The 23066-nt window shown below is 38.7% G+C and overlaps 1 protein-coding gene and 1 long non-coding RNA gene across 6 annotated transcripts in view; both read left to right on the forward strand.

Annotated features, from left to right (window-relative positions):
- LOC136099350 (uncharacterized) overlaps positions 1-3119 on the forward strand; it is an 87356-nt gene extending 84237 nt beyond the window's left edge. For all 3 annotated transcript variants that reach the window (XR_011738084.1, XR_010651075.2, XR_011738085.1), the window contains 2 exons: positions 2370-2410; positions 3039-3119. This is a non-coding gene — a long non-coding RNA (uncharacterized lncRNA). The remainder of the gene's footprint in view (positions 1-2369; positions 2411-3038) is intronic.
- A 1350-nt stretch (positions 3120-4469) lies between these two features.
- SPTLC3 (serine palmitoyltransferase long chain base subunit 3) overlaps positions 4470-23066 on the forward strand; it is a 102379-nt gene continuing 83782 nt past the window's right edge. For 2 of the 3 annotated variants that reach the window (XM_071805682.1, XM_065834643.2), the window contains exons 1-4: positions 4905-4984; positions 8219-8263; positions 15343-15507; positions 16334-16591. The gene's annotated coding sequence lies outside the window, so the exon portion shown is untranslated. Of the gene's footprint in view, positions 4811-4904; positions 4985-8218; positions 8264-15342; positions 15508-16333; positions 16592-23066 lie in introns of those variants that run through there. The other variant, XM_065834642.2, reaches the window with a different exon arrangement.

Genomic DNA, 23066 nt, shown 5'->3' on the forward strand with positions numbered 1-23066 from the left:
AGAGACCCTGCTATTAGAGTGATTATCTTAGATGTAATTTCATTTGCAGATGCCATTAATTTATTTTTAATAGATCTCTAATTTAGTTTTATCTATTTCTTATTCAGTTTTTGCAGATATTAGCAGGCTGCACTTTCTTCAAAGCCCACCAGCTCTCTCCTCCCACCTCCTTCAGGCTCTCTGCTCTCCACAGAGTGTGTTTGTGTTTAAATTAGCTGGACTACTGCGGGCTAAGTTACCGATTAATCTTCAAATATGCCACAAGATAGAAGTTAACGCTCTAGCTGAGGGACTTTAAGCAGAAAACAGTATTACTGCCGCAAGTCATCTGTTCTCTTTGGCAAAGCGGTAGTTGTGTCACATAGGAGCAAACTGCCCTTGAAGTATCTTCTCTTCGAGTGAGTGGCAGCGGGTATTGTTGCACAGCATATAAACCTTCTTTTGTCAGCTTGCATTAAACACAAAATTGACTTGCAAGACATTTGTACTCAGAGATATGAATGATGTTCTGTCTTTAACAAAGAATACGTCAGTGCTGCAGCACAGAGGGGAGATATCAGAGGTGGTTTCTTGGAAAACTACATCAGCGTGTTCAAAGTTTTCTGCTGCTGCAGCTCAGCTGCTTCTGCTTCGTAGGTGTTTAAATTGGGGATTTTGTGCAACTGTAGAGAATGAAGTGGCTTCTAGAGCAATATATCCAATAGCTGCCCTGTTAGCATGAATTCAAACAGAACTTGACTTAGTATTGGTCTCATTAGTTTTAGGCTTGTGCCCGTGGGGTTCAGTGCATACAAGAGCACTTAATGATCACGCTGTGTTCCTACAGGTATTGTGTTCACAAAGGCAGGAGAAGGGGATAAATCTTCTTTATCCCATTTAGACAATGGCAAGATTTCAAGGGATAGAAGGCTTCTTTGCTCTGTTTTTGATCCAGGAACTCTGATACAGAGGGACGGCACGACATTTTTCAGTCACGTGGGAACTTCAAGGTAGAACTAGGAGGTGAATGTAGATCTTCTGTGTCCTAGTCCAGGTCTGAGCTGTAAAACTCTCCTGTGTTGTTTTATTATGTACGAGTGGTATTTGCCGAAGAGTAGTGCTGTAGTCCAGTTAGCTCTGCTTTTGTAGTCACTATGTGCTTTATCACTGACTTGAGAAGCAACATACACACTCAACCATGAAAAGCCAAGAAACTGGTAATTTTAGATTGATCTAGAGATTAAGCTTCTCCAGCAGTGTGTCTCATCTGCTAACTCAGGATATCTCTAGATTTAATTTTAATTAGATCTCTTCTAAAAGGGGTTAAAGGGTGCCAGTTGTGATGAGGAGCATGGCATTTCTCCTTCATGGAAACATATTTTTACCTCAGCAACATCATTTAATATCAACAGTGTGTCTGCGAGAGTAATTTTGACTCTTACCATTCTAAGCTGGATATGAACCAACACCTCATAGATTCAGGGATCTGTGTTTCCTTGTCAACATCCTGATTCAGGAAACAGAGAATGTTTATTCATCAATTTTTCCAGTAGGTAGCTGGGTGGATAAAGAGATTAATAATATTTTTTTAAAGACACTTGCTGTTCTTTATTTCTGTGATTCATTATTTGTCCATATCCTGACTTCAGCAACAAAATCCAAGTAGGAAAGATCAGATACTTTTAATAACACAGTGCTACCATCCCTTGTTGTCCTATTTTTTTGTCTAGCTCAATGACATTGGCGTCAATAAACCTAAAACTATCGTAGTCTCTAGTCCAAAACTAGTCTGAAGATTGTTTTATCAAGTGAAGCTTGATAAGAATCACTGCAGGCCTGGGAATAAGGAGATGCTACATTTGCAGGAAGAAAATCCATGAGAGAACGTGGCTTACACAAGAGAATATTTTTAGAAACAAGTGTATGTCGTAGTGAACTGAATGGTAGGAGAGCAGGCTCCCATCTGATCAGCTGCACACATGCATGCTCTGTTAGCAGGCTGGGAATAATTAACGTTTATAATGAATCTGTCATAGCAATGAAGCCTGTACCTCCTACAACCACAGTCAGTTTCCTATTGTTCATAACCTTACATGACAGAACCTCTAGTGAGGTTTTAATGCTCACTTCACCTACTCATTTGTGAAACAATCCTCAGAGAATGGGGTGGCCCACATGCCTTTTGTATGTGCTGTTCGCATTTGGGTGGTTAGTAAGTGCGTGGTAGTCAAGAAATAAAAATGGTAATGCAAAGGAGGGAGGAAATTATGACGATGATTATTGCTACCTACCTTGACATAATAATAGAATTTTATGTTTGGTTTGTGTGTGTGATTTTATTGTTCTTATTCATCCATACTATTCCCACCCCCCCCCCTCTTTTTTTCCAGTGTATGAAAGTTAGTGTTTTATATCAACATCATCCTATAAGGTATGAATTGCTTTAAAATATTTTTATGAACATACTCCACTTAAAGTATTTGTAGTTGTTAGTTCTGTTGCCTAGTGGTTCCTCCAGGGTAAATCTTTTTCTCTCCAGAAGAGTTTGGAGGGAACAATCCAGAATGGTTCCCCTGTTTAAGGAAGGATAAGGGTTTTATGAAGCTAACCTAGCTGTGTGTAGATCTGAGTGATCTTTCTGCACCTCTACAGAAAGATAACTACTTCTTCCCTGTGGTAACAGTCACTAGGAGATATTTATTTCACAGAAACCCTCCGTGTTACCCAGTTTCTGAAATAACCCATACAGTCTTCACCCATATAGGTATTGCTGAAGACCTACTGGGTTGTGGGCACCATGGGAATCTTCCAAGACCATATTGTATCTAGGAATGGGATTCTTGTGGTTTTCCAGTTAATCCAAGATAGTCACAGAATGGTTGGAGTTGGAAGGGACCTCTGGAGATCATCCAGTTGAGCATAAGTACATATAAAGTAGAGAAAAATCTATTTATAGTAACCTAATATTATCAACACTCTTTAAGATTTCTATAGAGATAAGTATGCAGACATGCAGGCAAATCATAATTGTCTCGATGTACATTTTAATTTGTCTCTAGTGACAATAGTCTGCTGAAGCTGTGCATCCTGACAAGGAGGTCAAGGAATGCAGTCTGCATATGATCCCCAACAGGAAAAACTGTAAAGAATTTCCTAATAGGAAAACTAATTCCTGGGCAGGGCTGTGAGTAACCGCAGAAAGTCAAGAGCTCTGGAAGTGAGGAGCACTTGCTTGAAAGCTCTGCCATAGCATGTGATGTTCTATCCATACCTAGAAATGCAGTATTAGTCTGGTTGCTTGCCAGATCAGCAGTTCTCACTGGGTGCAATTCAGAAACATAGAAGGTTAAAATATTCTGAAACAGGAGGGGATGAAGGGATGGAGACTGCAGGGAAAATTTTAGCCAAGCTGACGTGAAAGCAAATTAAAGTAACAATAAAAGGTTCAATAGCTCCATTATGAATGCATTAGCTGTAAATATGGAATGCAGCCTGCTTAGAAGGATCTGCTGATGGTGTCCACCAAGACTGGAATAAATAAGTACTCGTATTGATTACTTTTGTTGGCTGCAAAAGGGGGGTGGTCCTGGCAGCACCCATAGTGCCCCTCTCCATAGTGGTTTGTTCAATGCACTCATAGGGAAGACTTACAATGTGTCGCTCTTCTGCACAGCCAGTGCTAGAAGTTATTTTTGACTACTAGAGATTTTAAATTTCATTTAATTCCAAAGTAACCTTGGAATATGTTAAGGAGGCCTGGCTGTGATCGTTCATCTCTGGGCGATAGCCTGCCTGTGATGAGAGACTATCAGTCACTGTATCAGCCAGATATGGAGATAAGTGTCTGTGAAGAGTTCATGCAGCTTCAGCAGAACCCAGCAGTCTGGACAATTCCCAGCATCTGGGCCCTAGAAAACAGTCTTCTGTTTAGTAAATAAAGTCATGCAAAAACAAAGCCCACTGTATGCCAGAAAATGAGACCATGGCTTTTAAGAGTTGCTGAGGGTTTGAAAAAAGAGATTGGTTCTCAGCGAAGATTATGTTGGTGTTTGCTTTGTGAGTCCCCGCTGTGCAGAGACTTATGTAAACTATAAAACTTTCACTCAGACTGAGTTGTGTCAACTGCTGGACCAGGAGCAATTTTCTTGTGGTTGTTTCAGTTCACAAATATACTATCTTTTAATATATTCTGCTGTCATATAAATGGGGGCTAGATATTTTTCCAGTAAAAACGTGGCCACTCTTTTCTTTTTAGTGGTACACAAAAATATTTGGCTATTGATTATTGCAGATGAAAAACCTGCTCTGCAGTATATACTTTCAAAAAATACACACAGGCATCACAGTAAAGGCAAGGATATCTTCTCTCCATTTGCAGAAGAAATGAGAGTTTCACTTGGGGGAGGGTAAGATTATAAAAATAGCTGTGCTGGTTCAACCCAGGGGCTCGTTATTCCCTCTCCTGTTTCCAAATGTTGTTGCAGGGTGAAGTGTCAGGGAACAAAGGGACCTCAGGGATATCATGACAGTGATTGGGGGCACATCCCCACTCTTCTGCCTGTTCTTCTTCACCAGCATGTGAACGTACTGCAAGCAGGAGCTTCCTCTGAGTGACTGACTATCCTGGTGGGCTGTTGAGGTCCATGTTCTTCATCATCATCTCCACAATCTTTGACAACTTGGGAAAATGGGACCCTGGTGAAAGACTCCAGGCAAATACATTCCACAGAATCATCACTTGCCTCTTCCTCTATGATTCTGACCTCAGCCACTGGCCTCATGTTCTACACGTCAAAAAGAATCCCCTACCAAAGGAGATGGAAAAAGCAAGGTGAGGAATCAATGCCATGTGAACTCTCCCCAAAGTAACTAACTAGATATTTTTTTGTGTTATGATGGAAGAAAATTAAACCTTTTATATTAACTTTATCATCAACACTCTCTTCCATCTGCTAGCACAGGTTTGTAAGCCTAGCCATGGCATACTGAAGAATGGTGGTTTATGGTAAGTAACAGTAGAAACTGTATTTTATAACTTTTATTTTTGCTTTCTATTTTGAAATTAGCAGGTGTTTGGTTTTGGTTTTTTGGGTTTTTTTTGTTTGTTTTTTTTTTTTCCCAAATGTGTTTGCTCTTTAGAACGATTACCTGAGTAAATTTGAGCTATGCATTCCTTTTGACATCTGTTCAGAGGAGGTAATAGTTTATTTGAAGTGCTAGTCATGTGATAGTGTTTCTGTTCTCTTAATGACTGAGCCATAAAAATTTTAATCAGGATTCCAGTTTTTATCCTAGACTAGTGAATTTGAAACTATTTTTGTATGTGGATTGTTTGTGGTGTTTTCCACCAGAAATACTTATTTTAAAACAGAGGAGAAAGCACAGTATTTTTTTATGCTGACATATGAAGGAGTGGAAATTCTGGGAAGCTCCAGGAATGTGCTTCAAATCCAAAATGTTATTGGTTTTGGCTAAGGCATTTGGAATGGGGCAGGGAGGATTCTTCCACAAAGTTTTCTGTGGGCAGAGGATGATGAAGAAGAGATGTTTGATATGTTGTCAAGTGACCACTACAGGAATATTTGTTAGCATACGTCTGATGTAGAAGTTCTCTGCGGAACACTGACTGTAAATGTGAATACAGGCAAAGCTGAATTAAACCAGGTATCCATGCAAATATCTGTAAGCGGTATGTTTCAGCTTGTCTTCAGCTCTTCTGACCACTAATCTGATCTAAATATTATTTCAAGTTGAGTTATTATTTCTGTTGAACAATGGAGTTGTCTAGAATGCAGTCTAATTTATTTTAAACCCCAAAGAATAGCGGGGATTTTACTCTGACAATGGTGGTTAATTGTAAATCTTTAAGTCTATTATGGACTAGAAGTGTTCAAAATTATTCTTGATGAACTGTTGAACTGATGAATCTTTTGTTTCCCTTTTGTCCTGTTCCTGAACCGACCAGGTTTTCTATGGATGTGTTAATTAGTCAAAAATCCTTCTAACTCTTGCCAGTTAAATAAAAAAAAAAAAATTACAAAGGGTTTTTATGATTTATCCCCTGCTACTATTTCTTTAAAAGCCTGATCTTTTTTCAGGTATTAGATTTGTCTGCTTAGGCAAGTCTTCTGTTTCTACACTACGGTTAGATTATTTATCCTGAATAATAGAGAATGAGAAAAATAACCAAAACCACCTAACCCGTAATGACTTACAATATTACTTTTCAGCACGGATAATTATTCACTGACTATTTGTGAAATATTTAGGCTTCATAAACATCTTCAGGGCTAAAAGCATTTGTCATGCAGATACACATGTACAGTTATAAATAATAACTTGCAAATAATAACTTAATGAGCTGACAACAAAATTATTCACTATCTTGTGTGGTATTTAGCCAATTCTGCTTAGGATCTATAATTAATGCTGATTTACAGATTCTGAAGGCCAGGTAGTGCTGTTGGATTATTCTTCTGACTTCTTAGGTAGTGTAGACCAGATACTGTAATCTAGTTATGCCAGATGATGATTAAATCTGGGGGCATTTGTTTTAATTCTGCTGAGTGTACACAGAATGAAAAAGTTTAATTTAAAGTGGGGAAAAAAAGCTGGTATAATACACGATGAAGCCTAATGTGAAAAAAAATGAATGTTTAGTATAGCAGTCTCATATTTAGACAATGCAGCATTCATGTCATGGTTAAAATCTCCTTCTTATACAAGGTGGAAGGATTTAGGGAATTTCTTATTCCTTCTTGCAAAATTCTGTAAAATCATGATAGGAAATAGATTCCAGAGAACAACAACAGTTGTTTCTCTATAGCAAATGTGATTGTTAATGGAAAGAAATGCAAGACAGCCATCTGTTGGATTGTGCAGCAATGTGCTTGGTTCCCAGGTCCCAGTGTGGGCTGCTGATAGGCCAGGAAGGAACAAGTACGGTGCTCGTTGCAAGGGCAGATGGCAATTGTGGACAGTTTGCATTCAGGCTGAGCATAACTCCACTAAAAAAGAAATATACGCATGTGAAAATGGGTCCTAGGAGTGCTGCAGACAGTTGGGATGCAGGCAAGGATTTGTCATCAGCATATTGCGAGTTGTACAGCAGTTTTCTGCATCTTTTCATGAGTAACAATTTGATACTGTGGGACTATGTGGTCAGCTGCTATCAAACATGATGGATTCTGCACTGATCCACTGCTTGAGGAGAGCAAATGTGCAGCTGATCTCGACACGAATGTCAGTGTAGAATGGAGGACTAACCTGTCTCTGGACTTGTAAGACACCTTCAGGTATATGTTGTAAAGAACATTCTAGTGAAAATCACAACCATATTTATCTTTAAGAAGCTGCATTTAGTGTAAGGTTTGGATTAGATATACAAAATATAAGGATATAAGATATTATGTGCTTTTATTAAAAAACTTTTTCTGTCATATTGATCATTAAGTGATACAGTCAATAATTTGATTGTTCCAGATGTACTGATCCAGATTAACAATTTAATAAATTAGCCTAGTTGAATATTATTGCCAGTCATGTTGAGAGTCTGAGCCCATATGTGTTATTTCCCCTCTGAGATACTCTGCCAGACTTCTATTTTGAACCCATTTTTTATCTTTCTTAAGTCTGGGGCCATTTAGATAGGCTTAGTTCCCAAGGAGAGAACTTCACTCTGCTGTCTTCACATCTTTTTAGTAGATAGAGACAAAATAGTGGTTATGCTGGCTCCACCTCTTACCACAGTCTTCTCTGTCATGCCTGAGCACATGTTATCACTCTTCCAGGTGACAATAACACAAAGAACAACTATCAATGCGGTACCATGGTGCTGGGTGTTTGGGCAGGGATTTTGTAAGCCATTTGCATATTGCTGCTGTCACTGGCCATTTTAGCTGCACGCTGGTACTCAGGACTGAGCTCTGAACCACAGTGAATTCAATGGAAATATTATCAGTGTTTTTATCTAGCACAAACTGCAATTTTTGAGAGCTCCCTTGCCTCCTTTTTTTTTTTTTGTCCCTGCTGAGGCCAGTTACAGTTAAAGCTAGAAAAAATTGAGCCAGTGTTGAAAATCAAGCCCTACGTGTCCCTCTGAGTACAAATAGATTGAATTTCAAATAAAAATTAGAGTGAAATAAAAGGTCACTTGCTAATTCTAATGTAATTTAAAATGGGTGTAAATGAATTTTGTTTCTTTCTCTGTCTTAAAGTTCTGTCACATGTTGTTTTGTAGGTCAGTGTAATCACAGGAATGGATAACAGCCAGTGGTTACAACAGGTAAGGAGGAGAGGGGCAAGGGTGTCAGAACTGTAAGAAAGGAATCCAAATAACTGGTTATGCTAAATAATGGAGCAGAAGGCGATACCGCTTGATCACTAATGATGATATCTTTGGTGCATTTTGTGGCAGACATCCATTGTGAATATTTGACACATGTGATTGCTTTGGTGGAGATATTCAAATTGTTTGCAAGCACCGAGGATTTGACCACTGCATGCCATTGGATAATCTTAAGTCTCATATTCTGAATTCCTGTGCTGTTGTGTTGTTGTTTTTCCCCCCTCCCCCCCTGTAATTTGGCTTAGACTGTGACAGCTTCTGATTGTGATGCGTTTATCCCATATGTTGTCATCAGCAGATTAATACTGTGTTCTAAATAAGGTTCAGCTGATACCTAACTGGTACAGCTGGAAGGACAAAGGCACCAGCTGGGATAGGGCAGCTTGTTAACATCCCTACAGATCTTACTGAATGCCTACCACTCAGGCTGGAACTTTCTGAGAGTTTTAAAATTACATAGGCAGAATTTATTAATTATAAATTCTATAGCCCCTAGCAGAGGATCAGAATTTCTCTTTGATACTGACCATGTACCTTTGATAGGCAAAAATGTTTGCAGTATGTATAGGAGGCAAGTCTTGTGGTCTCAGTCCACAATCAATGAACAATTTCATCGGAAAGGCATTCCAGTCTCCATATATGCAACTGTTAGGTGTAATTCTCATGCTCCACTTGCTAATAAAGAGTCTTCTTACCTGCACATAAGGCCGCTAAAAATATAGAAGAAAAAGGCTGCAGAGCTTCAGGGGAGATGCCTGACAGATTGTGCGCTATTTTTAAGAGAAGCTGCCCTTTCTGCTATGTAAGGGGTTTTTTCTTGCTTAGTCAGCACATTGTAGCAGAAAAGCTCTAGTCTGGTTCTGGTTTTATGTTATATTTAATATGAATTTCATGACTTTGCCTCCATTTTAATCTATAAAGCCTGCATTTTTCCCTTCAGTCTAAATGACCTGGTTTTGAAATTGCTGACTGCTGCTCTTTGGAGGTGTTCACTCCCACAAACTCCTGGGGAAGAGGGATTGATCCCTAACCCCAGAGGAAGGTACAAGTTTGTATTCTGCATAAATAACTTCATTCTCAGAAGCAATCTGGAGTGGGATACATGAACAGGAATTGATTGTTTGTGTTGAAGGCAAGGGAAAGGTAAAACAGATTGAATGGACGATAATAGCTACATTATATTGGCTGAAAGCAAAAGAAAAACCCTGAGAAATCTGGGAGCAAAAACAAAACCGTTTTTTTAATAGAAAAGAACAGCTTCCCAGCAATTCTGGATATGTTTGGTTCTGTTAAGAACCTTCTCCAAACTTTGCCTTTGACCTCAAAACCAAAATAGAATAAGGTTTTGCCTTCATTGCTCAAGACAGATGAGTTTGTCTGAGGAAGATAACAAATGTGGATTATGTCACTACAAATACCGAAGGGGAAGGTGACACTTTAGGTAGTTGCCTCAGGCTAAGTATGTAAAGACAGTGCTATGTTCTTATCTAGTCACAACCTTTCTGCTTACCTTACAGTAAATAAAACTGACTATTTGTCTTCACTGTGGCTGAAGCAGCTTTTCTTTCTTTTTTTTTTTTCTTCTAACCTCAGGTAACTAATACACCTTAGTTTTCCTGAGGTGAAACATAGTGAAGGTGAGACAATTCACTTTACAAGATCAGTGCTATACATCTGCCTAAGGCTGACTTAGCTAAATTTATCTCACAGTTTGTATCTGATGTAGCTGTCTATTTTTTCTTTCTTTTTTTTTTTTTTTAATACCTCACACAACCTCATGTGTGCTAATTACTGCAGCTAAAACACATCAGATCTTGAGCAATGACTGGATTGTTTTAACTGCAGCATTCCTAGCTTATGCTAGTATGGAGATCACAACACTGATGGTAAAATACTCACCTTGGAAGTAATTTACCTTTTCCCACAGGCAAGCAATCCTCCTTCTTCTGCTGATGCATTACTCAGTTGTATATTTCAATTTGATTCACTGATGTGTGGCATTTTGCTGTTCTCCTTACCAGATGTACCTGCTCAGATTTAGCTACTTGTAAAGTGCTTATCCAGCTGTGGGCTTCCTGTGCCACTGTCATCTGCTCTCTCAGAAGCAGGTGTGATTAACATAGGATATCTCTGCACAATGTATCCTTCCACCCCAGAGTGGCAGCCTGAGATTTTCTGACTTCACTGCACGTATACAGACAAACTCAGTTTCCCATGATTCTCATTTAATTGTTTCTATTCTCTGTCAAATGTGAATTAATAGGCTGGGATCCTGACTCTATTCCTGTCCCACTCAGCTTCTTCATTTCACTGTGTAATGGCAAAAAATCTGTATGGCATTCTTATTTAAAAACAAAGCAAAACTTTTTTTCATTCCCACCCAGAATTTCCTGACTATACTATTAAAGAGGTTAGTTTGGGTTATTTTAGGTACTAACACTGATTTATATCTCTTAGTATTCCTCATGTGGAAACATCTCTGATCTATTTTACTAGAAATTAATCTGTCTACCCATTCTTCTCTTGAAATAGCCCCCAAACAATCACATTTGGGTTAAGTTGCATCAAGTGCCCAGAAGAGAGCCATAGTATTATAAAGAACTTTCTAGCACATAGCTTCACTTTATAATAACACAAGGTTGACTGTATTTTTGAGGTCAAGAAAGTGCCTGAGGTGTTTGAAGTCAAATACTCCAAAGTATTTCTAGAAAATAGATTACTAGCAAGATTTTTCTGTCTACTAAGTAGGGTGAAAAAGTTGATGAGGGTCCAGTCCTTCCAAAATAGATTAGAAAAGCCTGCTACATTAATCTGTGCTAACAGTGGCAGTTCAGAAAGAGAAGTTCAAGTGAGCAGAAGCTGTATTTATCATAATGCTCACAAACATAATCAATTTTTTGATAAATTGGCCAGTTTTCATGCTAAGTGTGTGATTATCATGGAAAACGAGCGATGAATTGTGGGTTCTGTAACACATTTGCGACACTTTGCTGTAAAAGTCATTTGAATGGGCCATTATTGGACCCAAGATGTTTATTAATTTTTTAGATGGTACAAATCATTTTGAGTATTAAGGATGTTCTAATAATTTAAGACATACACTTGAATTTCTAGTACTGAGTACTTTTCCTGTTGATTTTAGTCTTCACCCAACTGCTGTGCTGTACTAAGCCAGCTGGATTTTCTCACTCAATTCATAGCACGTAATATGAGCTGCCTCTCAAAAAATCGAAGTTGTGTAAGATAAGAGCATGTTCTTTCATGACCATTTATTCTGTCCTTTCTCACAGGGAATCATGCTTGTATTTAAAGCTCACAAGTACTACATATAGCAGCATGCTACAAAAGTTCCTGATATATCAGACAAGCAAGGTTCTTGATTTTGCCACAGCTTGCTTCTCTGGCAGCATGAAAAGCCCTGAAGAAGGTGAAAACAGGTGCAGAGAAGATGCTGTGACTTTGCTGGGAGTTCTTCCTCCAAAGTTTGTTTTTCTTCAATGACCACTTAAGGTGCTGATAAGTAAGAGGGATTTTTTTCAAATCAGGTTGCAGCTGTGACTGGCAAGAGTTTTCCAGAAGGATTCAGAATCCTGCCTGGCAAGTTTACCCTTTAATGTCTCTCTCTTCATATGCAGTCAGATTGTGCAGTAATGAGGCTCCTCTAATTGAAAACAAACACTGGAAGTCCCTTCTTGGTCTTGCTTTGTCAACAAGAGGTTGGCATAAAATCCTCCTTGCCCCTTCCCTGCAGAGGAACTGAACCCGTGTAGTTCAGGAAAGGCTTTTGGCAATGTCTGGGGTATCGGGATTGCTGTGCCAAGACTGCTGCCTTTATATTTCCTTTGGAAAAATGTCGTTTCATCAAAATAATTTTTTGCAGGGCTATTTCCATCCCAACTATACCGTTGACAGATATGTTTGTAAATGTTTCCAAAAAAATCAATGAACTGATTTGTTTGCATTTTATGTTTTACTTTTGGCTTTCTCATTTCCTCTTCTTTTGACAGGATATTATGCTATATTTTCAGGTTTAATATCAAATTTTCAAAGGCATTTCAGAATTGCAGGTCTTTTTAAGTGTTTCAAAATTATGAACTTTTCTCCAAAGTTAGGGCAAAATAAAATTTTGAAAAGTTAGGCCATCCAACAAGATGGAAATTCTGTAGCTGGTTTCAGGTTCCCGTGTTCTGTGCTTTTGAGCTCCTAGGACCTGATTCAGTGCCTACCAAAGCAAATGGGAATCTTTCTCTTGAATTCAATGACTTTGGACTCAACTTTAAGATGAAATAATTTTCAAATTTATTATAGAGGCCAAAAGTTTGGCTTTTTTTCCACCTCTCTCTGGTGCTATCTTCTGTGAAAACCCAAACGGCAGGAGGAAATGTGTGATGAACATGCACATTTAACTCAGCATGAGGGAGCTCCTGGTTTCTACACTGAATCCCAGCTATGCCAGAGGATGAGTTTAGTGGAATCAGCTATGAACCATTACTTGGCTCCAATGCCGTATTACTGTATCTCTGCAAACACAGTGGTGCTGAATATTCAGGAGCAATGTATTATAAGTATTGAGGACTTTGATAGAGGTCACTTTTTGTTTTTTTCAGGGATTGAACAGATTTCCTCGGGCAGCCAGTATGTATTGGGGTATTGAATATGGAGCAGAGATGAGGCACAGAAGTGACACTGGTCACAGGCCAGTAGTCAAGTAGGCTGCTTCAAGACTTCAAGTGGTTCACTGTTGGTTCTGAGCACTCTAACAAGCTCTTGATGCCATCTGAAGTGTTTCAGTAAAACAGGCTGGATCACATCCACCATTATACCTGCATGAACTTGTCTGTCTATTCGAGGTAACACAAGTAGAAGTTATAAGTTATTTTATGTATGTATTTATTTATTTTATTAAGAAGTTATTTTCTCCCTCAGGAGAAAATTTTGCCAGAATGAAGGTGGCTTCTCTCTGCCTCTGCTACCCTAGCCCCACTCCGCCAACATTTTGGTGATCCCAGTAGGCCCACTCCGAAGATCACAAGACAGTTTCTACCATACTGACAGTGATTCAAGTTCATGTGCTCCTCCCAGTTTAGAAGTGCTAGGAATCGAGTCTTTTATGTGATACATTGTGAACTCAACAGCCATGAAAATGTTGGCAGTAATTTTTTTCATGTTTCGTGTGTTTTCTGCCCTCTAATCAGAAAGATAATCTCATTTATAAAGAAAGAATAAGGTGGGCAGGTGATTTAATAAACCTTTTTCTTGAAATTTCCGAACAGCTGAAAGATTTGAAAAACAAGCTTTCCATCAGAAATCATTCCTTTTTGCAAGCACTTGGCTTGTACACGTTTTCACCATGCTTCCATAAGAAAATGACAGTGCAAAGCAAAAGTAACCCCATTACTCCCTTCTAAATCATTCGGTTTTCATGTCAAGAGTTTTTTTTCTTGTCATGTCAACATTATTTCAATTAGAGCACTGGAGCTCTCATTCCTCCTAAGGCAGCACCAAGAATTGCAGGACTGTATCATACACATTCGCAGCCATTAGAGGTCAGCACACGCTCATTCATCTGAGCAGTTTTTAAGTCCTTTAGTCCTCCAGTTTTACATAAGAGGGTTTTGATTAAGATGAACGTGAGCTTTCATGTCTCTGACATCTTACTAGATAAGAAGTTTCTGGGAACTGTCAAAAGCTAACGAACACAGAATACGTGCTTGCACTAATATCTTCACACCATATAGTGTGCCAAGGAAAACTCCACTTCATGTTTGTTCTGGTTTTGATAACTCAGCACTTGCCAAAAGACTGGAATGAGTGGAATAGTTAATACCAAGCTATATACTAGTCCAGATTTTGGTTAATGCTTGTGCCTTGTTGAGATCTGTTTGACATTAATCCTACTGGTTATGAAGCTTAAGCTGCTAAGAGTGAGGACTAGGACAGCTACAGCAAAGAGCCTACACCTTGCAATGTATTATTGTAATGTCTCATTTGAGCCCAACATTAACAGGCCACAGAAAAATATGTAAATAGTCTTCAGTTAAAGAGAATGAAATTTCAAAGGCTACATTTTGTGGATTTATGACTGATTTTACAACATTTTTATTTTAAAAAAAATGTTATAAACGCTAAAAATTGAAAGTACAACAAAACTCCAAGGAACAGAAGGTTCAAGAAATTCCGAATTTATTTTCCCAAACCAGTACTTACTTCTTTATCTTTCTGCACCTGTTTCACTGAAAAATTTCACTTACAGGAACATGAATAACATTTTATTTGGCTATAGTGTGGAAGAGTGAAAGAGAGTGAGTGTAGTGGTTTCATGCCACTGTTAGTCTGTTATGAATGTGGCAGATTGGATCTTCTCCCTCTAGAGAAAAATCCAAAAGGTAAGGAAAAAAATGGTATCTAGAATAGGTTTAAGTGTTTGTTCAGGAAAAAACTTACTAAACAATTTTGGGTTTGACCCAAAAGAAATATTGGAACATAGGAAAATTATATTAAATATGATTTTAGTTCCCTGGACATCAGAAATAGTAAAATGAACTGCTTCTTAACTGTAACTAAGCTATGAAAATAAAATTCAAGTCAGCTGAAAATGAAAAATACTGTTTGTTAACTGGGTTTTAATGGAAGAAACACTGACGCTCAGATGATAGTAAATATTACAAAATGCTGCATAATCAGAAACACAGGAGTGTTTTTGGAATACCCGAGTATTTTCCTAAAGCTTCTGTAGCAAATGCAGAGTGTTTCAGACTTGTGCACTAAATCTTAAATACAAATAATCCCAGGTAAGGAACAACAGCATTTTATTTTATTAACAAAATTATGTAGTGCAATTAAATATGAGGTTTAAACAAACCTGAAAAACATATCTGGCTCAGAACTTTGTGGATTTTAAAAATTCTTGGCATAATTTTGTAATGTTGCCTTTCCTGCATTCGGGACCAGTTTCTAGGGTGAATTTTAAAATTCTCACCCTTTTTCCTCCCATCTGACCCTTGGTACCTCTTCAGAGCTCTATTGACTTCAGCAAGGCATGAAATTGAGAAAGAATTACAACTAAGTCTGCAAAGCACCGTAGATGGAGCAAAACTCTCAAAAGTCAACAGAAAATCTGCACAAGTGAAAACAGAAGTAAATAGATCTGGAAAACATTTTGAAAAGTTTACAGTAAGTAGGTAAAGTGAACAATAATTTGTTTTCCTCCATCAGTTCAACAGTGTAGGGTAAAAATAACTAATGTCAACCATAGTAAATTATCATGAAGCAACTGAATGAAAAATGTTTAGTTTTTATAAAGAAACGTGTTTACCAGCTCTTTACCATAATAACTGGTAATAAGCACAGATTTTTTTCCTCTCTCTCAAGCTGTATTTTTCTAAAAGATAGGATGGACAGAACTGTAATGATGAATAACAAAACTATAGGCAATGACTACAGGAAACAAGACTATAGATAGCCCACGTATGGAGTCACATTTAACGCAATAATCTAGTTCTGTGTCAAGTCTTGAAATGATTTGTCACTGGCAATGGGGAAGGCAAATAATCTACTGTATCAGGTCGCTAAGTTTAATAACGCTAATGCAAAGGTGTTGAAGCATAAGTGCTACCTGGATGAGTAGGGCTGTTGACCTCATTAAATGAGTATGAATTGCAAAATGGAGCCACTTGTTAGATTTTAAAATGTATTTTGCAATGGTACCTTTTTTCCTTTTCTTTTTCTCTTTTTTTTTTTTTTCCTTTTTTGTGACTGCATAGAATTCCTAGTTCTCCTCTGGGCCTGTATAAATCTCATGCTTCCAGAAGCACTGAATGATTATGTTACAAGAACAATGAACAATAACCTTTAAGCTTTGTGTGAAATCACTTCTTAATTTCCTGTTCAGAGACTGACATTTTATCATTAAATATAGGTTAAAGCTGTGTCTTTTCATTCAGTTTTATTAGCAATACTAGGGAGATTTGTCTTCCCAGTTAAGTATCCATTGTCTTAATGTTCCAGATGTTTGTAGCCAAGAACGACATTTGAATTGATGTGGTGATGACACAGAGAAGGAACAGATGGCACAGAGCTGTCCCTGCTCCATTCATCACGTCAGTGATTGGAAATGATGACAATACCACACGGGCTCGCTCCAAATTATGGAGCCCAGCAAACAAATTAGCCTGACTGGCAGGAGGTCTCAGAAAAGAAGATTGAAATCTGCCTCGGACAACTATAGAGGTTACATGGCTACAGATCACAACGCTGGTGAAAGAGGTCAGTAGAAAAATGCCCCAAGAAAGAGGTTTTGCCTCTACCTGGTGCTTGTAAAGTTCTTTCAGCCTTTGGCTTGGGTGAGTAATTCTGTTGACTTCACTAGGTCTAGCTACATGAAGAAGTTTTTCATTTAAGGAGTAAGAATTGCAGATTTGACTTACGATCAAATACTAGTTAAGAATGTCGTAATGGCCTGATACATGTAAGTGGGAGAAGCTCGAGCAAAAGGCTGTGCTAGGCTTACTCGTACTTACTGCTGTATTTTTGCAGCAGGCTCTTGGTTACTGCACTGTTATTGTCTAGGTCCAATTTTCCATATTACTGTTGGGTTTGTCTGACCATGACATTCCAGTCAGATATTTTTTATTTTTGAATCATAAGATAGGAACAGAGCTGTTTCAACTGTGCAATTTATAATCTTAATCCTTGCAAGCAGACTGAAACGTCAGGTGCCGCAAATGTCCTGGGTTTGGGTACAGATTCCTAACCAGATGTGTGTGCCATATATCAGTAATCCAAAAAAGTTCCTAATGTTATGAGTACTGACATTGGATTGACATCTGCAGACACTCAGAGAACAAGTTCTGGTAATATTGCTTAAGAAACCAAAGGGAGAGTATATTTATATGATTATGACTTGCAACCATTTTCCTATCATCTTACTGTGCATCATGAAAGAACAAGGAGACACAGGATTTGTAACTAAAGAAAAGCAAATTTTGTTGTTCCACAAAAAAAGGAAACTTGTTGGGCTTTTTCTAGTCAGGCCTGTGGTACAGGTTGTTCTAGAACACCAAACACTTGTATAAGATATTTATTGCTATGAGTCTTTATGAAGTTTCTTCTGTGCTGTGATGAACACATTGTTTTCATGAAGGTCATAATTATAGTTTGGAAGGAATGGGAGTGTTCTGTACAATGCGTGGAAAAGGGTAAATTTGTTATTCTTGTGCTAAGGGTGTGAATAGGTAATTTCTGATACTTTCTCCCTACAAGCAAAGTAGCTTATTCTGTATTTCCTTTTATTACCTGATGTGAGTTCCATATGCCCATCTGAAAATATATTAGAAAAATGTTTGTGCTGGCTTCTCTCTGCATTCAAGAGTTAGCAGAATTCTTTGAAATTAAGAAGTTGGAAAACATCCCCTGCAAACCCTACAGGGCTGAGAATATTGCAGCAGAGTCTGTGTTTATAACACAGGTAATTTGGGGCTGTTACAATCTCATTTTCTGTCAGGACAGATTCCCAGCTTTCAATAACAGAAGAATTTGTATTAGTACTTGAAAATATGACTGAAATACATCCAAAACTTTTGGAAAGAAGGTCTCAAATCATTATTATTTTGAATTTGTTTCATGATATTGCAGTAATTGATATTGGCTGTATCCAGTAAATCATGAAAACAATTCTAAAATAATTTTGTAATCTACATAACGACAAAAAATAAGTACTTATTTTCAGAGGCAGGTGCACTCATGACTGAATTTCCAGTAGATCAGGTTATGATAACAGCAGACTGTTAATATAGAGAACAGGTGGTTTGAGGATTTAAATTTTATGGTAAAATAAACAAAAGGGAAAGAAAGGAGGATTTAGAAGTCTAATTTCTTAAGAGAAATGTCCCGAATCAGTGGGTACATGCAAACTTTTTAGACCATACGAAGAAAATGATTTTTTAATTTTCAACTTGTGGATGTTTGAAGAAACAAAAGGGGCTATGAAAATAATGGTAGTGACAGTGAAACAGCAGAGGACCTTTCCTGAAGTTCCAATAGATCTAGACAGTCCAGGCAAGTACAGCCCTACAACATGAATTGACCTCCAAAAATATCTGTAAGCATCACATGCCAAGAAAACACACCAAACTACTAATCATGGTAACTGAGGTATCCTGAACCATGATGCTTTTCCCTCATAACATAATACATCTGATTAACTAGTAGAAACTTGGCTACCTGGAAGCCTAAAGTGTTTTTCTACTCAAAACCTACAGCCTCCTTTATTTACATAACTGAGCTAATGCAGACTTAGGCTATGAAGATATGTACTTCTGATTCTAAACAGGAAAAAAGCAGAGAATAGTTTATTAATTTTATCAAAACTGTGGCCTGAACAGTAGATTTCATCATTAATGGCTCTGGAAAATAAAATGAAGATTTGAACTATGTGGTTTCCTTATATAGTTCAAGAATAACATCCAAAGTGATGTGTGCATGCCGATATGTGAAACTTAGGTCTAGTTATAATAGGCCAATCTGTCATCTTTTACTAGTCTAAATGGTCTGTGGATTTAATAATCTGAAGTGTTTTTCAGAAATCCACCAAAACTTATGCTAGTTGCTGACACACTGTTGACAAAAGTTAGGATTAGAAAATCATTAGAAATTGGAGATGTCTGCCACAAGTGGTAACCTATGCTGCTCTTACTCCACTGACATATTGACTTAAATAATGTATTATTACAGTGCAGGAGTAGAAGGAGACTTCAGCTCTAATTGAGGAAGGAATGACATCTCTGGCTGGCAAGAAATATGTTGCATTCTCTTTTTAACAGCTACATATGAAAGTGGTAAAAGCAAAAATGACAGAAACAAGACACCTAAGCAAAGATCTTTCTATCCAATGATCACATGGTCTGGCATTCAGCCACACAGTAGTGTTGTACATAAATCAAATTAGGAAAACAGCTGCGCTTAGTTCATGCATCTCCTTTTAGCTACTATTATTGCTCAGAGAAATGCACATTAAGGTTTCAATAACCTCCCTATAACACTGAAACATTAATGCTTAGCACATCCAGGGAGAGTTTAATAGAACACAACATTAAAATGAGAAGCATAAACTGTGTTTAGTTGGAGGTTTTTAGATGTGTTTGCTGCGATGGAGGGTACTTGGGTTACCAGTGATGGTCTGGCAATTCATGCGGTGCTGTTGGCTTTGAATTAACTTCACTAGTGCACGTAACTAGTCCTGGTTGCACCAATATCCAACAGCAAAATTCTCTGCTGTGGTTTATTCTCCTTTTCAGGAAAAGATAATTTGTTTCCAGTGTTATAGAACCACTTGAAGCTGTGACTGGAGCTTCATTACGTTTGATACGTAAAACAAGAGCCTTGTTCTGGAGATCCTACAACAAACTTGAAACAAAAGACATAGAGCTGGTGGGAAGCCAAACGCGGAACATGTTCTGCACCAGCGGTGTGCAAGCAGCATAAATAGAGCATCTACACTAGTCAGCAATGTTTGAGCTTCCCTTTGAAAACATATCCTTCCATGTAGGTGTGAGGAAACTTCCCTTTCTCTCCTCCAAGCAAACAATTAGCAGAAACGTATCTTCATTTAAATGACTGGCACTCCATCACTCAGCAGTGGTTTTGTCAAAAATTCTTTTATTTCACTCACACTTCTGTCCGTTCAGCCAACAGTTTTTGAGATAAGAAGGGTTGTATGGTTGTAAAACAGTTTCTAATCCCTCGATGAACATAGTCAGTGTAAACAAGTTGTTAAACTGAATTCACTGCTGTCTTCATAGGAGTTATAACCCTGAAGGGAAGTTTTTGAAAGCATATGGAACTGCCAGCCTGGGTGGTCTAACAAGTGTTCATACAGGGCGCCTGGTTCTCCATGTCTTTTAACGGGTGTATTGATTTGTGCCTGTGTACTGTAGGTTTCACACTCTGACCAGTTCAGTGGCTTTACTCACATCAAAGTAAACCTTTGATTCCCAATACAAAATCATGTATATCACTGCTTTGCTGCTGGCTTGTGATCATAACCGGAAATTCCTTCGCTTTCTTATACCCGTGCAAATGTTTTTTTATTAGTGCCATCCAATATGAGTTCTTGAAATTTTCAGTGGCTGCTCTGTGTTTGTTTGTATTTTCTTTTCTGAGCCCACTGATGATTTTGTGGGCAAGCAGGATGGATGAAAGCCAAAAGCTCTTTGTGCATTACTGAGAGCCTATCCACAAAAATGTGTTGAAAGGGAGGGAAGCAAGAAACAATAGATTGCGATGATAAAGCAATACAGATGAAATTTAGATGGAAAATGCAAAAGATCAAGTCTCTGCCTGCTTCATGCTGTTTCCCAAAAGCTTCCTTTGGGCCATCCATCGAAGAAAGAACTGGAGAGGATTAATGAGATGTGTCAAGTTTCAAAGGTGACACCTGTTTTGGACTGCCCAGAGCTGCATTTTGGAGGGCTCATAGACAATTTTTTTTTGTTTTAGAGACAGGAGATCAGATTGAGGGGAGGGGGCAGACAATACCAACTGCTCAAAAAATAAGTGGAATTTTGTATTTTCTTTGTGGAATTGCTCTCTTCATGTACCTGTGTGCATGTGACTTCCCACCAAATTGTGCTGTGGGGCCACTCCTTGCGGTATGAGCCTTAAAGTAGATTAGAAATGTCCCACCTCTGTGATTAAAAAAATCAATCAATCCATCTGGGCTGTTGCTATACTAAATAACAAATTTTTAAGGCTCACTTGAGGGGGGAAAAAGAAAGAGAGTTAATTTTTTTTTGATGCAACAGTTGCATGGGATGCTGTAGCTTCATAGTGTATCAAATGAAATTTTCAATCTTTTGTAGACCCCTCAAATGTATGAATCCACGTGCAAAGACTGCACAAGGTTGTACAATGGGCTTTCTTTCCTTAGGTACCCGTATCTGTGACCCCTGAGAAATTTTTTGCACCCTTGTAGTTCACAACAGAGTCACATTTTGAGCTATGAAGCAACACTTCTCCATCTACCAGCCCTTAAAGAGGCCTCCATCTGCTTTTAAGATTCAGTTCCAGTCTGAGGGGTGTGGAGGAGGGACCTCTGGCAGCAGAATGGCAACCTCCAGGTCCCTTACCACAGGAGCAACATTGAGGAAAAATCATTGCAACTCGATATGTGTCTGTAAAGCGGAAGTTGAAGGAAAAAACGTTGCTTCCTAGGACACAGTAGTCATTTGTACAACCCAGAAGTGTTTTGATAATGAGCAGTCAAGTGACTGTGTTAGTCTAATGGGTCTGTCCAACAGCAGCCTGCGGTGCAGTAGCTGTGAGTTCTTGCAGTCCCTCCAAGTCCTTGCCAGCCCCCTGTCCCTGGTTCCTATTGCTGGCTCAGCTTTCACAGCTGGACATGGCTCCTTACACCTGTTCTCACGGCTCTGGCCAGAGTGTGAGCATTTTGCAGTGAGTTCCAGAAAATTTAGTTTTTAAGCAGTGCAAGACTACCCTGCTGGCAGGATCTTCGTGTTCCGGAGATCTCAGACCCTCTCTTCTATAATTTCATACAACCCAGCAAAGCTGTAAAATGTGCTAATTTTCCCTGTGGTTGATCTTCCCAGCCACTAATATCTGATGTGACTCAAAGTAGAGTAGATAGCCCCCTCAACCTCAACCCTGGGGAGCCTGTTTGTGCCCTTCTCTCCTCTCCAGTTCCTGGAGCACAGACGTGGAAGCCGGCAGCCCTGCCAGCCCCGGGGCTCTGTGGATGATGCGTGGCTCTGCCAGAGCCAGAGGAGCTGTGCCTGTTGTACCACATCCTTTCTGTTGCAATGCTGGTTGTGTACATCTGCCTATACCATGGGGTTTGCTTCCGAGATGCTCTAGGATTATTTCCTGACCAGTTTCGAAGCATTTTATATATCCTTCAAGGGGCAGTTGTGCAATGGCACTTGAGGCTAGCCATCAGCATTGGTGCGCGGTTTTACACCCAGGTGTAGGGCGATATCCCTGATCTTTCCCACATATGTATTGGCTAGGTAGAGTTTAAAGCAGCAAATGTGGTTCTTCCATGTGAACATTTAGGAAGTTTAGCCTACAGCCAGTGCTTGTAAAGTCTGGACAAAACTGGAAAGACACCCAGGGAGATGACTGGCCAGCTGATACCTGGTACTTGCTGTTGCTTTTGTTGCTTTGTTGTTACCGTGTCTCTCTATTTGTTCATTTAGTTCAGCCTCACTGCTGTAGCTATATCGTAAGTCATTTACGTATCTGAGGTATGAGTTGTAACTGATATCCATGTGTCTAGAGGTACCAAACATGCTGGAATCCTAATCAGAGCAGTCATCAATGGTATGCAGAATTGATAAGATGGACTTCTGTTCTAAGAGAAGCGATAGGGAGGGCAAGAAGAATAACTGTATATTCCACTACCAGGGCATGCTCTTGCAGATAATTTAAACCATGACTTTTAACAAAGGAATAGAGTTAGACTCACAATTTATTTCAGCTCCTGTTTGACATTGATGTCTGTCTAGAGAAAATAAGCATAAAGCTAGTAAATGTCTTTGTGTTGAAACCTATTGTTTCATGTGACACGTAAATTTACATCTGTCATGGGCTGAAATTATCAAGATCTTGCAACGAAATTGCAAGACCATTTCACAACTATGCCATAACTGTTCTCTGGGATGAGTAGAAATACTGTGGAAGTCCTTCTGACATTACAGTTTTCTGGGATCAGCTCTCACTCTTTCTT

Source organism: Patagioenas fasciata, chromosome 3 (genome assembly GCF_037038585.1).
Source record: "Patagioenas fasciata isolate bPatFas1 chromosome 3, bPatFas1.hap1, whole genome shotgun sequence".
Classification (NCBI taxonomy): domain Eukaryota; kingdom Metazoa; phylum Chordata; class Aves; order Columbiformes; family Columbidae; genus Patagioenas; species Patagioenas fasciata.